The sequence below is a fragment of the Haemorhous mexicanus genome, chromosome 7, assembly GCF_027477595.1.
Source record: "Haemorhous mexicanus isolate bHaeMex1 chromosome 7, bHaeMex1.pri, whole genome shotgun sequence".
In the NCBI taxonomy this organism is placed as follows: Eukaryota; Metazoa; Chordata; class Aves; order Passeriformes; family Fringillidae; genus Haemorhous; species Haemorhous mexicanus.
The window spans coordinates 17,764,884-17,775,247 of NC_082347.1; the positions used below are offsets into that span (position 1 = coordinate 17,764,884).

General features: G+C 43.9%; 1 long non-coding RNA gene across 1 annotated transcript; it reads right to left on the reverse strand.

Annotated features, from left to right (window-relative positions):
* Positions 1-59: 59 nt before the first annotated feature.
* Positions 60-8,003, reverse strand: LOC132329796 (uncharacterized). The gene is made up of 2 exons (XR_009487191.1): positions 7,565-8,003; positions 60-729 (listed from the first exon to the last, which is right to left on the reverse strand). It is a non-coding gene; the product is annotated as an uncharacterized LOC132329796 (long non-coding RNA).
* Between the last annotated feature and the right edge of the window lie 2,361 nt (positions 8,004-10,364).

The following is a 10,364-nucleotide window of genomic DNA, read 5'->3' on the forward strand; positions in this document are numbered from 1 at the left end:
AAGGACATTTTAAACCATTAAGTTTCCAGATCAAACAACAGAAGCAGGGGAGGCTAATATCTTGAAGTATTCTCTGAAATTTTATTTTTTTTTTAGGTTTTGCAATACAACCAGACTAAACCACTGCCTCCCCAGAGTATCCTGCATGCTTTGGATAAATCCACCTGCATAAGTGTCAGTCAGCTAAAGGCTTTGGTAATATTTACAGTGTAACTATAGAGAGGGAGGCTTTCCTGATATTAATTAAGGGAATACAGTGCTGCATTATCCTTCTCTTTCAGTCCATTATAACACCAGAGAAGAACTCAGTGAGTGCAGGAGCTGAGCCAACAGCAGTAATTACAGCCCAGCCAGAACACCCAAGGCAAAGTGTGGAGAGCTGCAGCTCATGGCCACAAAAATCACACACGTTCTCTTCTCACAGGAACTTAGCAGCAACAGATGGGCAGACCCACTGCTCTGGGGGGGACCACAGGTAGTGAGAGTGACCCTGAGAGGTGTTCTCAGGGTGAGCCATCCTCCCGGGGCAGCGGTGGGAGCGGGGCTGGCTCACACGGAGCCCTGCAGAGAGATCTGCGGCGCACGCCTCATCCTCCAGATCAGCACCGCAGCTGGGGGCAGCAGCATCAGGAAACTCATCACCAGCACTGCAGCAAAAATGACCAGCAGGATTTCCCACGGGGCCAGGATTGTTTCCACCATGATTTCCTCCATCTCAGGGGTCTGAAGCTGTAAAGCAAAAGATATGCTGCATTATATACTTGCAAATAGGAATTATGACTGAAGGGATGTGTCTGTGTCAGCCAGCACAGGGGTGTCAGCCTCTTTGGACTATTCCTTTCTCAGCCTAAAAAATAAACCCATTTCCTGGGCTGCAGACCCCAGAAGAGCTCCTGCTCTTTCTCTCCCTCTCTGTGCCCTCAGGAGCCTCTACAGAGCATCAGCCTGCCTTTCCCCCTTGGCTCAGCTGCAGTTGCTGATGCTGGTGTAGACAGCCTGTCCACCCTAAAGCACTGTTCCTAACCCTTGGCTAAGCCCTTATCTTTAAAATTTTGATATTTAAGGCCCTCCTCTCCCACTCAGAGCATCATTACACAAAGTGATTACTACACTGACATGTAGCAAAGCTACAGCTGAAAATAAAAGAATATGATGGAAAGGAGAACAGGAATTTGAACTGCCATCAGAATGCATATTTTATCTTTTTCCATGTATAAAGCTTTAGAAAGAGCAGGGTGCTTAGGAAGGAGTTAATCTGTGTTGATTCTGTTAAGTGCTCACAGGTGTGTCCTAGGGAATGCCGTGTTCAATGCAACTCCTGCCACAGGACCCACACACCTGAAAGTCATCAGGATAACCAGTCCCCTTCCTGGACCCACACACCTGAAAGCTGTACTGTGGGTGAATAAATGAGGGGCCAGGGCCTGAAGAGGTTTTTTTCTCCCCAGTCCCTTGTGCCAGTACTGAGGAGCTTTCCTGGGGAGTGCTGCCTTTGCTGTGGGCACTGGGACTAAAACTCACCAGAGGAGGTCTCAGGTTTGTCCAAGCATGTGCTTTACTGGGTTTTGTTACTAAATCCTGTCTTTACATAAAGGTGAAGTTGGAAACTGGGTTGATAGAGTATTTATGTCTAAGGAGAGTAGAAAATTTGAATAATTTCCAGCAACTGTGCACATGACTGTTAAAATTGCCATTTTTTTTTTCTGTGGTTTGTAAGGGGAGTGTGTGTTACCAGTGTATGTCTAGTAACAAATCTTGGTGGAGTCAGGCCATGATATCCTTAGTGAAACCTAGCTATCCATCAGCAGAGTCCTGATGGAGATCTCCTTGGCTGCTGTGTCATGTTCTGGTTGCATTAATCTCAACTCCTACAAGCACAGAAAAACTCCAGAGGATGCAGCTCAGGGCCTGGAGCACTCTCTCACTGCTCTCTTCTTACCAGTGAAGCCACACACCTGTGGCAGGAGGGTGGCTGGAGCTGGAATGCTGCCCACCAGGCCCATTCCCTGAAGTGGGCTGTGCTCTGTGTCTGTTTTCTACAGAGCAGCTCCTTGATTTTGTGTGTGTTCATCTGCTCTGACCTCTGGCTCTGCTGCTGTGTGATATTCTCACCTTCCCTGGGGCAGCCTTGGGTGTCATTCCTCTCTTCCCACTGGCTGCTGGATGAAGATAGGTGTGAGGCTGTTTCTAACCTGGAGAGGGATTTTTTATTTTGCTCAGGGAGCTTCCTTGTGCTGCTTCCCTGCTGCCTAGGGCTGCTGCACAGGGAATGTCACAGGTTGTTGAGTTTTAATAAGGGTGTCTTAAGGAATGCAGTGTTCAGTGCAATTCCTTCCACAGGACCCACACACCTGAAAGTCATAAGGGCTGCAAGCCCTTTGCCAGAACCCACACACCTGAAAGCTATATTAGTCTCCTGACTGCTTATTTGAATGTCTGTTACTTAACTCCTTTAAATATCTCAGTTCTGACTTGCTTTGTGGTCCTTTTCTCCTGCTTTTTTTTCTCTGCCAGGCATCTTCTTTTAAACTCTTGCTGCTGCTACTTTTACTTTCTTTTCTAGCTTTTGTTTCAAATCTTGCTGTCATTTTATTCCCCTAATTTTCCCCCTCTGTTTGTTGTAATTCTCTTTTTTGAAATTTCAGTCATGGTTTGCAAGGGAAATCCCTGTCCCCATTCTCTGCTTTATTCCTCACCAGTGTCTACATTTGGGGGAAAAAAAAATCCAGGGAGAGCATCCACTGCTCTGCCAGCAGCCAGGTCTGGTGGGGTGTGAGCAGAGCATTGCCCCTTTCCTTAAATCCTGGCTGTGAGGGAAGGTCACACCAGTTAATTCTGCATAAAACAAACTTGCAGTGATTTTCAGCTGGGCTATATCCCAATCTGTTTAAGAAACAGAGATCCCAAGAGACAGTGGATGCTGAGGATGAAGGAAGGCTCTGCTCTTTTCCTGTGCTGAGAAAGCAAGTGCTGTGGTGTGAGGTGGGTTTGAGCACACATCCCTCTCCTTCATCCCTTGGTGGAGATGACATGACCTATTTCTGTGCTTGGATAAGGAGCTGCTGTCCTGGCAGTGAAACAGGGGCTGGACCAAGGAGCCCTGTGTGGTTCTGGGGGGGCACTGCTGCATTTCCATCTGCCTTGGCCCTTGGTGAGGATGATGTTGCAGAAGCAATGGGGAAGTGATGGGAAGGCCTGTGATAGTGTGGAGGCAGCTCTGAGGATCCAAGGATGTGTAGTTCAAGGCTGTGAGAGCAGCAGTTCAATTGCCAAGGGCCTTGCTCACCTTTTTGAGCTGAATTTGCTCTAGCTAGGAAAGCTGCTGCTGGCTGGGAAGTGATACCAAGTGTCACAAAGTCTGCAAAGTGACTATTTGTCCTGCATTAACCTATTCCAAGCTTTTCCTGCACCTGTGTTCTCATGTCCTCAGGTTTTTCTTAGCTTGAGGGAGTGCTGCACAGCCTCAGGGCACATCATACAGTGCTTTGGTCTTTGGGGGGCTGAATACACCAACTCTGCTGATGTGACAATATGGTTGTGCCATAAGTCAGTATTACAATGTACATAATTGTCAGTAAGATAATCAAAAATAAGGCACGTTCATGAAAGCAGAACTGGTCCCAAAGGGAACATGGGTGTGCTGCCAAGTGAGGCTGTTCAGCTGTGGTGCTGTGCAATCAGCAGAGGCTGCAGGCCATGGCTCAGTGCCCTTCTGAATGCTGCAGGCCCACCTCAGCCAGCCTGTTCCCTTCAGCACAGCCACAAAAGGTCTGGGACTGCTCTATTAATGGGGTGTTTCTCACAGGGACACAGTGTTGGATTATGGGAGGGCATGAATTAATCAAAATAGTGGTCAACCAAAACATAGCTCTGGAAATGCAAAGTCTTTAGAGTAAATACATGCTGTCACTGGAGCTTTGAGAGTTCTTCATCCCAACTAAAATCCTTGACATGTGAATGTGTAAGCATGTCAAATCTGGTCTCTAAACCACAAAATAACTTATACTGAAGATTGTTCTAGACCTATCCCTAAATTTAAGGAATGGGTAGATGAGTAAGGGTGTCTGCCAGGATTTGAGATGAACACATTGAATGACATGCAATAAAAGACTTCTTTAGAGAAGCATACAATGAAGGAGTTAGGGAAGGGAGAAAAAAAGAGATCTATTAGAGGTGGGATTTGTGATTGTACCTTCCATTTCCAGTGTTTAAGACTTGCCCAAAGGCTATACAAATTGAGGTGGTTTTTTTTTTTCCTATACTATGGTTGATGAAAGACCATTCTGGATGCTAAAAGTGACTTAACCTTAGCACAGTGGACAGACTATTTTCCTAGTGAAACCACAATTCAATCATTTAACCCTCCAGAGAAAACAAGTATAAATTTATTATATAATTCTGGAAATGAAGTTGGTACTCTTCACTAACATCATATATTTAATGCAAGCTAAAGTAGGCCCTGTAAAAATGTACCCTAGATTGTGGATTTCTTCATTGCTCCCCCTATCTTAGCAAAGATTCACTTTTCAATTGCAATACTTCAAGATCATGGCACACAACTCTTGCAGAGGACAGTACAAGCAGGAAACAAAGTACTTTAGTGTTTTTAGCTGATGCACTGTGTGCTGGCTTACAGCCTGCAGCAATATAGAAAAGCCAAAAAATACTGTTTGACTGTGATTTGAAACCTTACCTTTTGATTATTAGGAAAAAGAGCAAAGCCACGTATAGGGAGACAGTGATTTACTCTGTCTTGCTGCTGTGTTGCTGCAGGATGCAGTTGAGACAGCTGCCTTGGGGCCTCTGCCCTGCAAGGAATGCACCCCAGTCCTTCCCACCATCTATTGCAACTACTGAAGAGTGCTCTTCCTGCTTGATGTGTTGAATGTAACCTTTGCCAGGTGAAAAAGGCAGTTCCTTTTCTCTGCTGATCTTGTTTCCCCCATCCCCTTGAAATTACACATGGATATCTTGATTTTGGAGAAGTAACAGTAGGGAAAACCTTACAAACCCCCCGGATGTATTTATCCCACTATCGCTTCTGATATCCCACTATCACTTCATTGAGGAAGTGCAATTCCCCCACTTATTGGGAGGGGGGAATTGCACTTCCTCAATGTCCAATGAAGACAAATGCAGAGGGCAGCAACACTGTAAGCAAAAAAAGGGCTTATTTGCAGTCTACAGAAATGGTGTGAAGGTTCAAGACAGCCCTCTGAATCTTACAGTAACTTTAGTTATTGTAACTTGAGAAGTTCCCTTGAGCAAGATGCTTGTGGGAGGTGGTGGCCTCCCAGTCTGTAACTTGCTCTCACTTGAGGTTTCTTTGAAAATGTATTGCATGGGGCTAAAAGAGGAACTGGTATCTGAATTAGCAAGTATTTATAAAATTTATTGGCCTCCAAACTACAGAATTAGTGGCCATCATATAATTTTTATTCTGTGCCTGGAAAATCACAAGCTAGTACTACTGGCTAAACTTTGGGAGCCCAGTAAATTTGTAAATGCAGCCACCAAATGGCAGAAGGGATTGAAGTCTGCAAGGTCTACTTTATATCAGTGAATATTTATATTTTCTTTTGTTTCTAGGAAGATATTCTGATTAGTAGCTAGAGCACTTAACTTGTCTTTGTGAAATCAAGTGACAGGGCTCAGTTCTTACTTTGGTGGAGAAGGATACAGTCAGATTGGATAAAAAAACCACAACCAATAGCTCAAAGCAATATGAAATTTGTATAAAATAGAAAAAATATAACTGAAATATTTAAGATTGATTATTAGTGATATCTTTATACAATTTTAAATATTTTGTTAGGTCAGGAATTCCACTAGATTCTGCTATAAATGATATCAGATAAAACCACATGGCCTATATTGAATTTCCAGTATCTTCTACAAACAGGTGTAGAAGATAGGTGTTTATGTGGGGAGGGGTTTTACTATCTACACCTGAGAGCTGCTCAGTCACATTCAAAGAAGGGCTCCCAGTGGCTTTAGGAGCACCAGAGCTGTGAAACACTTCCCACACTGCGGGGGTGTGACCACTCTTCTCCCAGGCACACACTTATTCTAAAGGCAGAACAAGCTGAAAGGGGCAAACCAACAACAACAACCAACTTGTTCTGCTTCATTTTCCACTCAGTCGGTGACACAAATATTTGCCCTTCAAGTGGGGACAACAAGTGCTCCTGGGTGCTCTGAGAGAGCTGCCAGCTTCCTGTTAGCGCCGCAGGATAATTACAGGGCTGGCTTTCTGAGGAGGTCACTGCTGCTGCAGCCTCCTCCAGTGCCTCGGAGCCCTGTGCAACTGCAGGAAGGTGAATGCATTCCTCTGCCACCTCCCTGGCTCTGGGCTACAAACAGAGGCAGCAAATGGTAGGAACAGGAAAAATTCTCAGACCTGGGTGTCTGGCACAGTGATGGACTCACTTGAGAGATAACTACAGTCCAAGTGGAAATTGTCTCTTAGAACTCCTGTAAGAACCAGAAATCAAAGTATTGAGTTTGATACCTTAGAAAAAAGGCTGTATTTCAATTATGGAAAACTTTAGAAAGATCCGATAATGCTGCTTTTGTCTCTAGAGGGTTGACCCTTTCAAACCAAGAGTGTATGAAAATGCTTAGAATCATTAAAATATTAACAGAAATTTCACTGAATGTTTGTTACAAATCTCTCTATAAGTAACTCAAGTATTAATTAAAATATTTCAGAATTCATTTCTAAAAATATTTCATCCTTTATAAGGCATGAAGCAGATTAGTCTGATTATTTTTAAGTCAAATCTCTATGTATTTATCTTTCAGTGAGTAAAGACACTGCAGGATACAAATCAAGCTTCAAATATCTTAATGTGAAAACTGGGTGCAGAAATTAAATGTATGAAACCTGGGGGAAGATTTTTTAAAACAAAAATTATGATGAAGACAGACTATTTAATAGACAAAACTAGCATGGCAAAGTGTTGTGATTAAGAGGATCAAGCCCTTTGTTTCACCTTACTTCCAAAAGTAATTGTAATCAGGAGACTACAATGAAAGTTTAAAAATGCAAGAGGAGTTTCTTGGTTGTTATACAATCACACTAAGTTCAGATTTTTGTATTTTGTCTAAAAAGATGATTTTGTGCTCTCACAGATAACACATTGTGGCATATGTCTATTAGGTTTCTGATTCTTGAATGTGTAGCAGTGAGGAGATACCTACCTCTGAGTCACAGACATTTCCTGCCCTGAAATATTTAGATTTTAAACATTTTTGAATAAACTTACACAAGCTGGAGGTGTGCTAGCTGTAAAAGAAGAATAAAGGATTGCTTTATGCAGTCCACTTACAGACATAATTCTAACCATTTAGCAAACTATTTCGCACTTAGAATTAATCATGTGACTAGGAACTCTATATTCTTCAACTCTTCCCAGCTGACAACCTCTTACCCGAATTATAAACAATTTAGTCATCGCCCTTACTTTTATAGAAAGGCATCAAAGCAGCTGAATCTGTGTTGAATATTTTCGTCTTTCCCGAGCTGACAGCAGGCACCTGTCTCTGTTCTGTGCACCCTTACCTGCTCAGTGCCCCCGGGCTGCGCTGCCCCCGGGCTGCCGCCGCTCCGCTCGGGCGCACATCCTGCGCTGCCGGGCCGGCGGCTCCGCCTGGCCAGGGCGGGCAGGGCGGGCTGTGCGAGCCCCAGGGCAGCGCTGCAGGAGCCCCGGCCCTTGCTTGTACGGCGGTGCCTCCACCACCTCCCACTGGTGCTCTTAAAGTGGCACCAGCCTGCCCCGCAGCCGCTCTGCCCTGCCCGCAGTGCCCCGGGAGCGGCAGAGGAGAGCGGGCTCCTCACCCTGCCCAGCCTGCTCCGTGAAAAATGAGAGCCCCTTTTTCACCAGAAAACCTCTTGGCTTTCCTTGTAAATCATCTTATTTACTCACGAGCGAGTAATCTGATTAAGTAACTCATTCTGACTGATTATTGTGAACAACGTGTGCAGCCTCAGAGTATGAAGGCTGATGCCTCTAAGTTTATTGCAGATCCAAAGCATTCATACACCCAACTCTCTTCCAGCTGTGTATATTCAACAATCCACTTGCTACTTACCAGCTTAGCTTTACTTCAATATTTGAGAAACCACAGCTATGCTCAGGCAAACCACAATCAATAGAACAAAACAATACAAAATTTGTAAAAATACAAAACAGTATATCTGAAATATTAAAGATTATTAGTGATATCTTTATACATTTTTAAATATTTTATTAGGTAAGGAATTCCACCTGATTCTGCTATAAATGATATCAGCTAAAACCACATGGATTATATTGAATTTCCAGTGTCTTCTACAAACAGGTGTGGAAGATAGGTGTTTATGTGGGGAGGTTTTACTATCTACACCTGAGAGCTGCTCAGTCCCATACAAAGATACTACCTCTGCAGTCTCTGTTATATAAAGTGCATAAACCTCTTCAGAGGCTTTGCTAAGCCAGCTCTGGCTCCTCTCCATGCTGCTGTGGAGGTGGCACTCCACAGTCCCAGAGAAGTGGCCCTGCTGGCTGAGCACACTGCTGCATCTGGCTCTTGCCTCTTGACAGGAGATGTGAAGGCTAAACTGCAGCCTGCCTTAAAAACAGAATACTGAAATCTGTGCAGCAATCTCTGCTGGAGTGGATGCATCCAAAGGGATGTGCAGAGCTTCAGATTGCAAGGATGTCCCTTTAGACCTCAAAGCCACACAGCCAGCAATAGGCTTTTCAGTTTCTTACAAAGCAGAAATAAATATTAACCTGGGTATTTTCACAGAAAATAACAGCTGCTACTAGTTTTTCCCATGGCGGATATTTTTATAGATTCAAAATTATTTTCTGAACAATTCTTGGCAGGGGGATGGGTGGAATAACTTAATAGTGCTTTCCACTACACAAGGCAGAATCAGTAACACTTTTCCCTGCAGAACTTGACAAGCCACTTCCACGTCTCTCAATATTTGACACTAATATTTCGTCTTGCTAAAATCAAATTCCTTGCTGAGTTGCTTTCTGAGAAACCTGTTTATCCTGTTCTTTTACTAACTCTTCAGATGAATACAATTTTAACTTTACTTAATCCTAGTGGTGGTACTAGTAGTCCTACAATAAGAAGTGGGAAAGTGCATACCACTGACTGAAAATTAAACATCACAGATTCTGGCTTGTCAGCATGCTGGGTGGTCCAGAATATCCACAAGTACTAGCAAATACAAGTCCAATTGTGGCAGTTTTTAAAAGCACAACTAATATTTAGAGTTAGGATAAGGTGAATTAAGCTTTTAAAATAAGCTCACAAATATTTCAGGAAACAGCTTTTGAAGTAAATGCTTGCTAGCATTGGGAAATCCTGTCTTTCTACAAATCAGAGGATGCTGTACAGCCATCTCATTCAGATGCAGGGAACAAATTTGGTGCCCAAATGCTGAGCCAATCTGCCTTTCAGGCTAAGACTACTGTTTCCAGATCTTACTGCTGTCAGCAGGGTTGTTGGAGGTGGCAGCTTCAGGCAGAGTGACAAACATTTGCTTTGAGCTTCCATGTCCTCATCCTAGTACCTACTGAAGGCAGCTGCTTTCTTTGACACACAGCTGCAAATAGCTTTAATTTTGAGGTAACTCTGTGACCCCCCCCCCCCCCCCCCCCCCCCCCGAGAGATTTCAGGAGAGAATAAAAAACTTACCATGGCTTTTAATGTTTGCTGGTGATGGGCTGTGTGTCCAGCTTCATTCTCAGGCTGATGTTAATCACTGCACATTTCTTAAACTTTACTGGAATGTGATGAGTGGAAAATTACTACGTGAGGTGATGCTTGTGGTCCTGTTTCCTTGTGCTCATGGCAGAGTCAATTTCACAACAGGAGTCATGCACGGCTGCAGACTGGGCAGGTGAGCTGATGGGTGCAGGCAGATACTGGTGAGCTGTAAAGTGTGAGTAAGAACAGAGTTTGAAAGTGAAGCAGTGCCATACAGACTCCTGAGTCCTCATTTCTCCTCTATGTACCTGTTTCCACTGGGCTAACAGAGGAGTCTACCTGATATGGGATTCAGTAGTTTGGCTGTGCTGTCCAGAAATAAGGCATTTGTTAACAGCTTCTAGATCTCCTTACATGCCAAACAGATGCATGGATAAAAAGGACTTTGCTCACAAAAGTTTTATCTTTGCATATGTTGAGATAACTTTATAGATCTTGGAAACAGGGTCCTATTTAGTGTGCATTGTGATGCAGGATTTAACTACTGCTGGAGTGAATAACTGAGCATGCCTGTGGAGGTGGACCACCTGCAGGCACCAGGCTGCCCAAGCAGAAAGGTGTCTTGGTTTGACACCAACCTTGTGGCACTGATT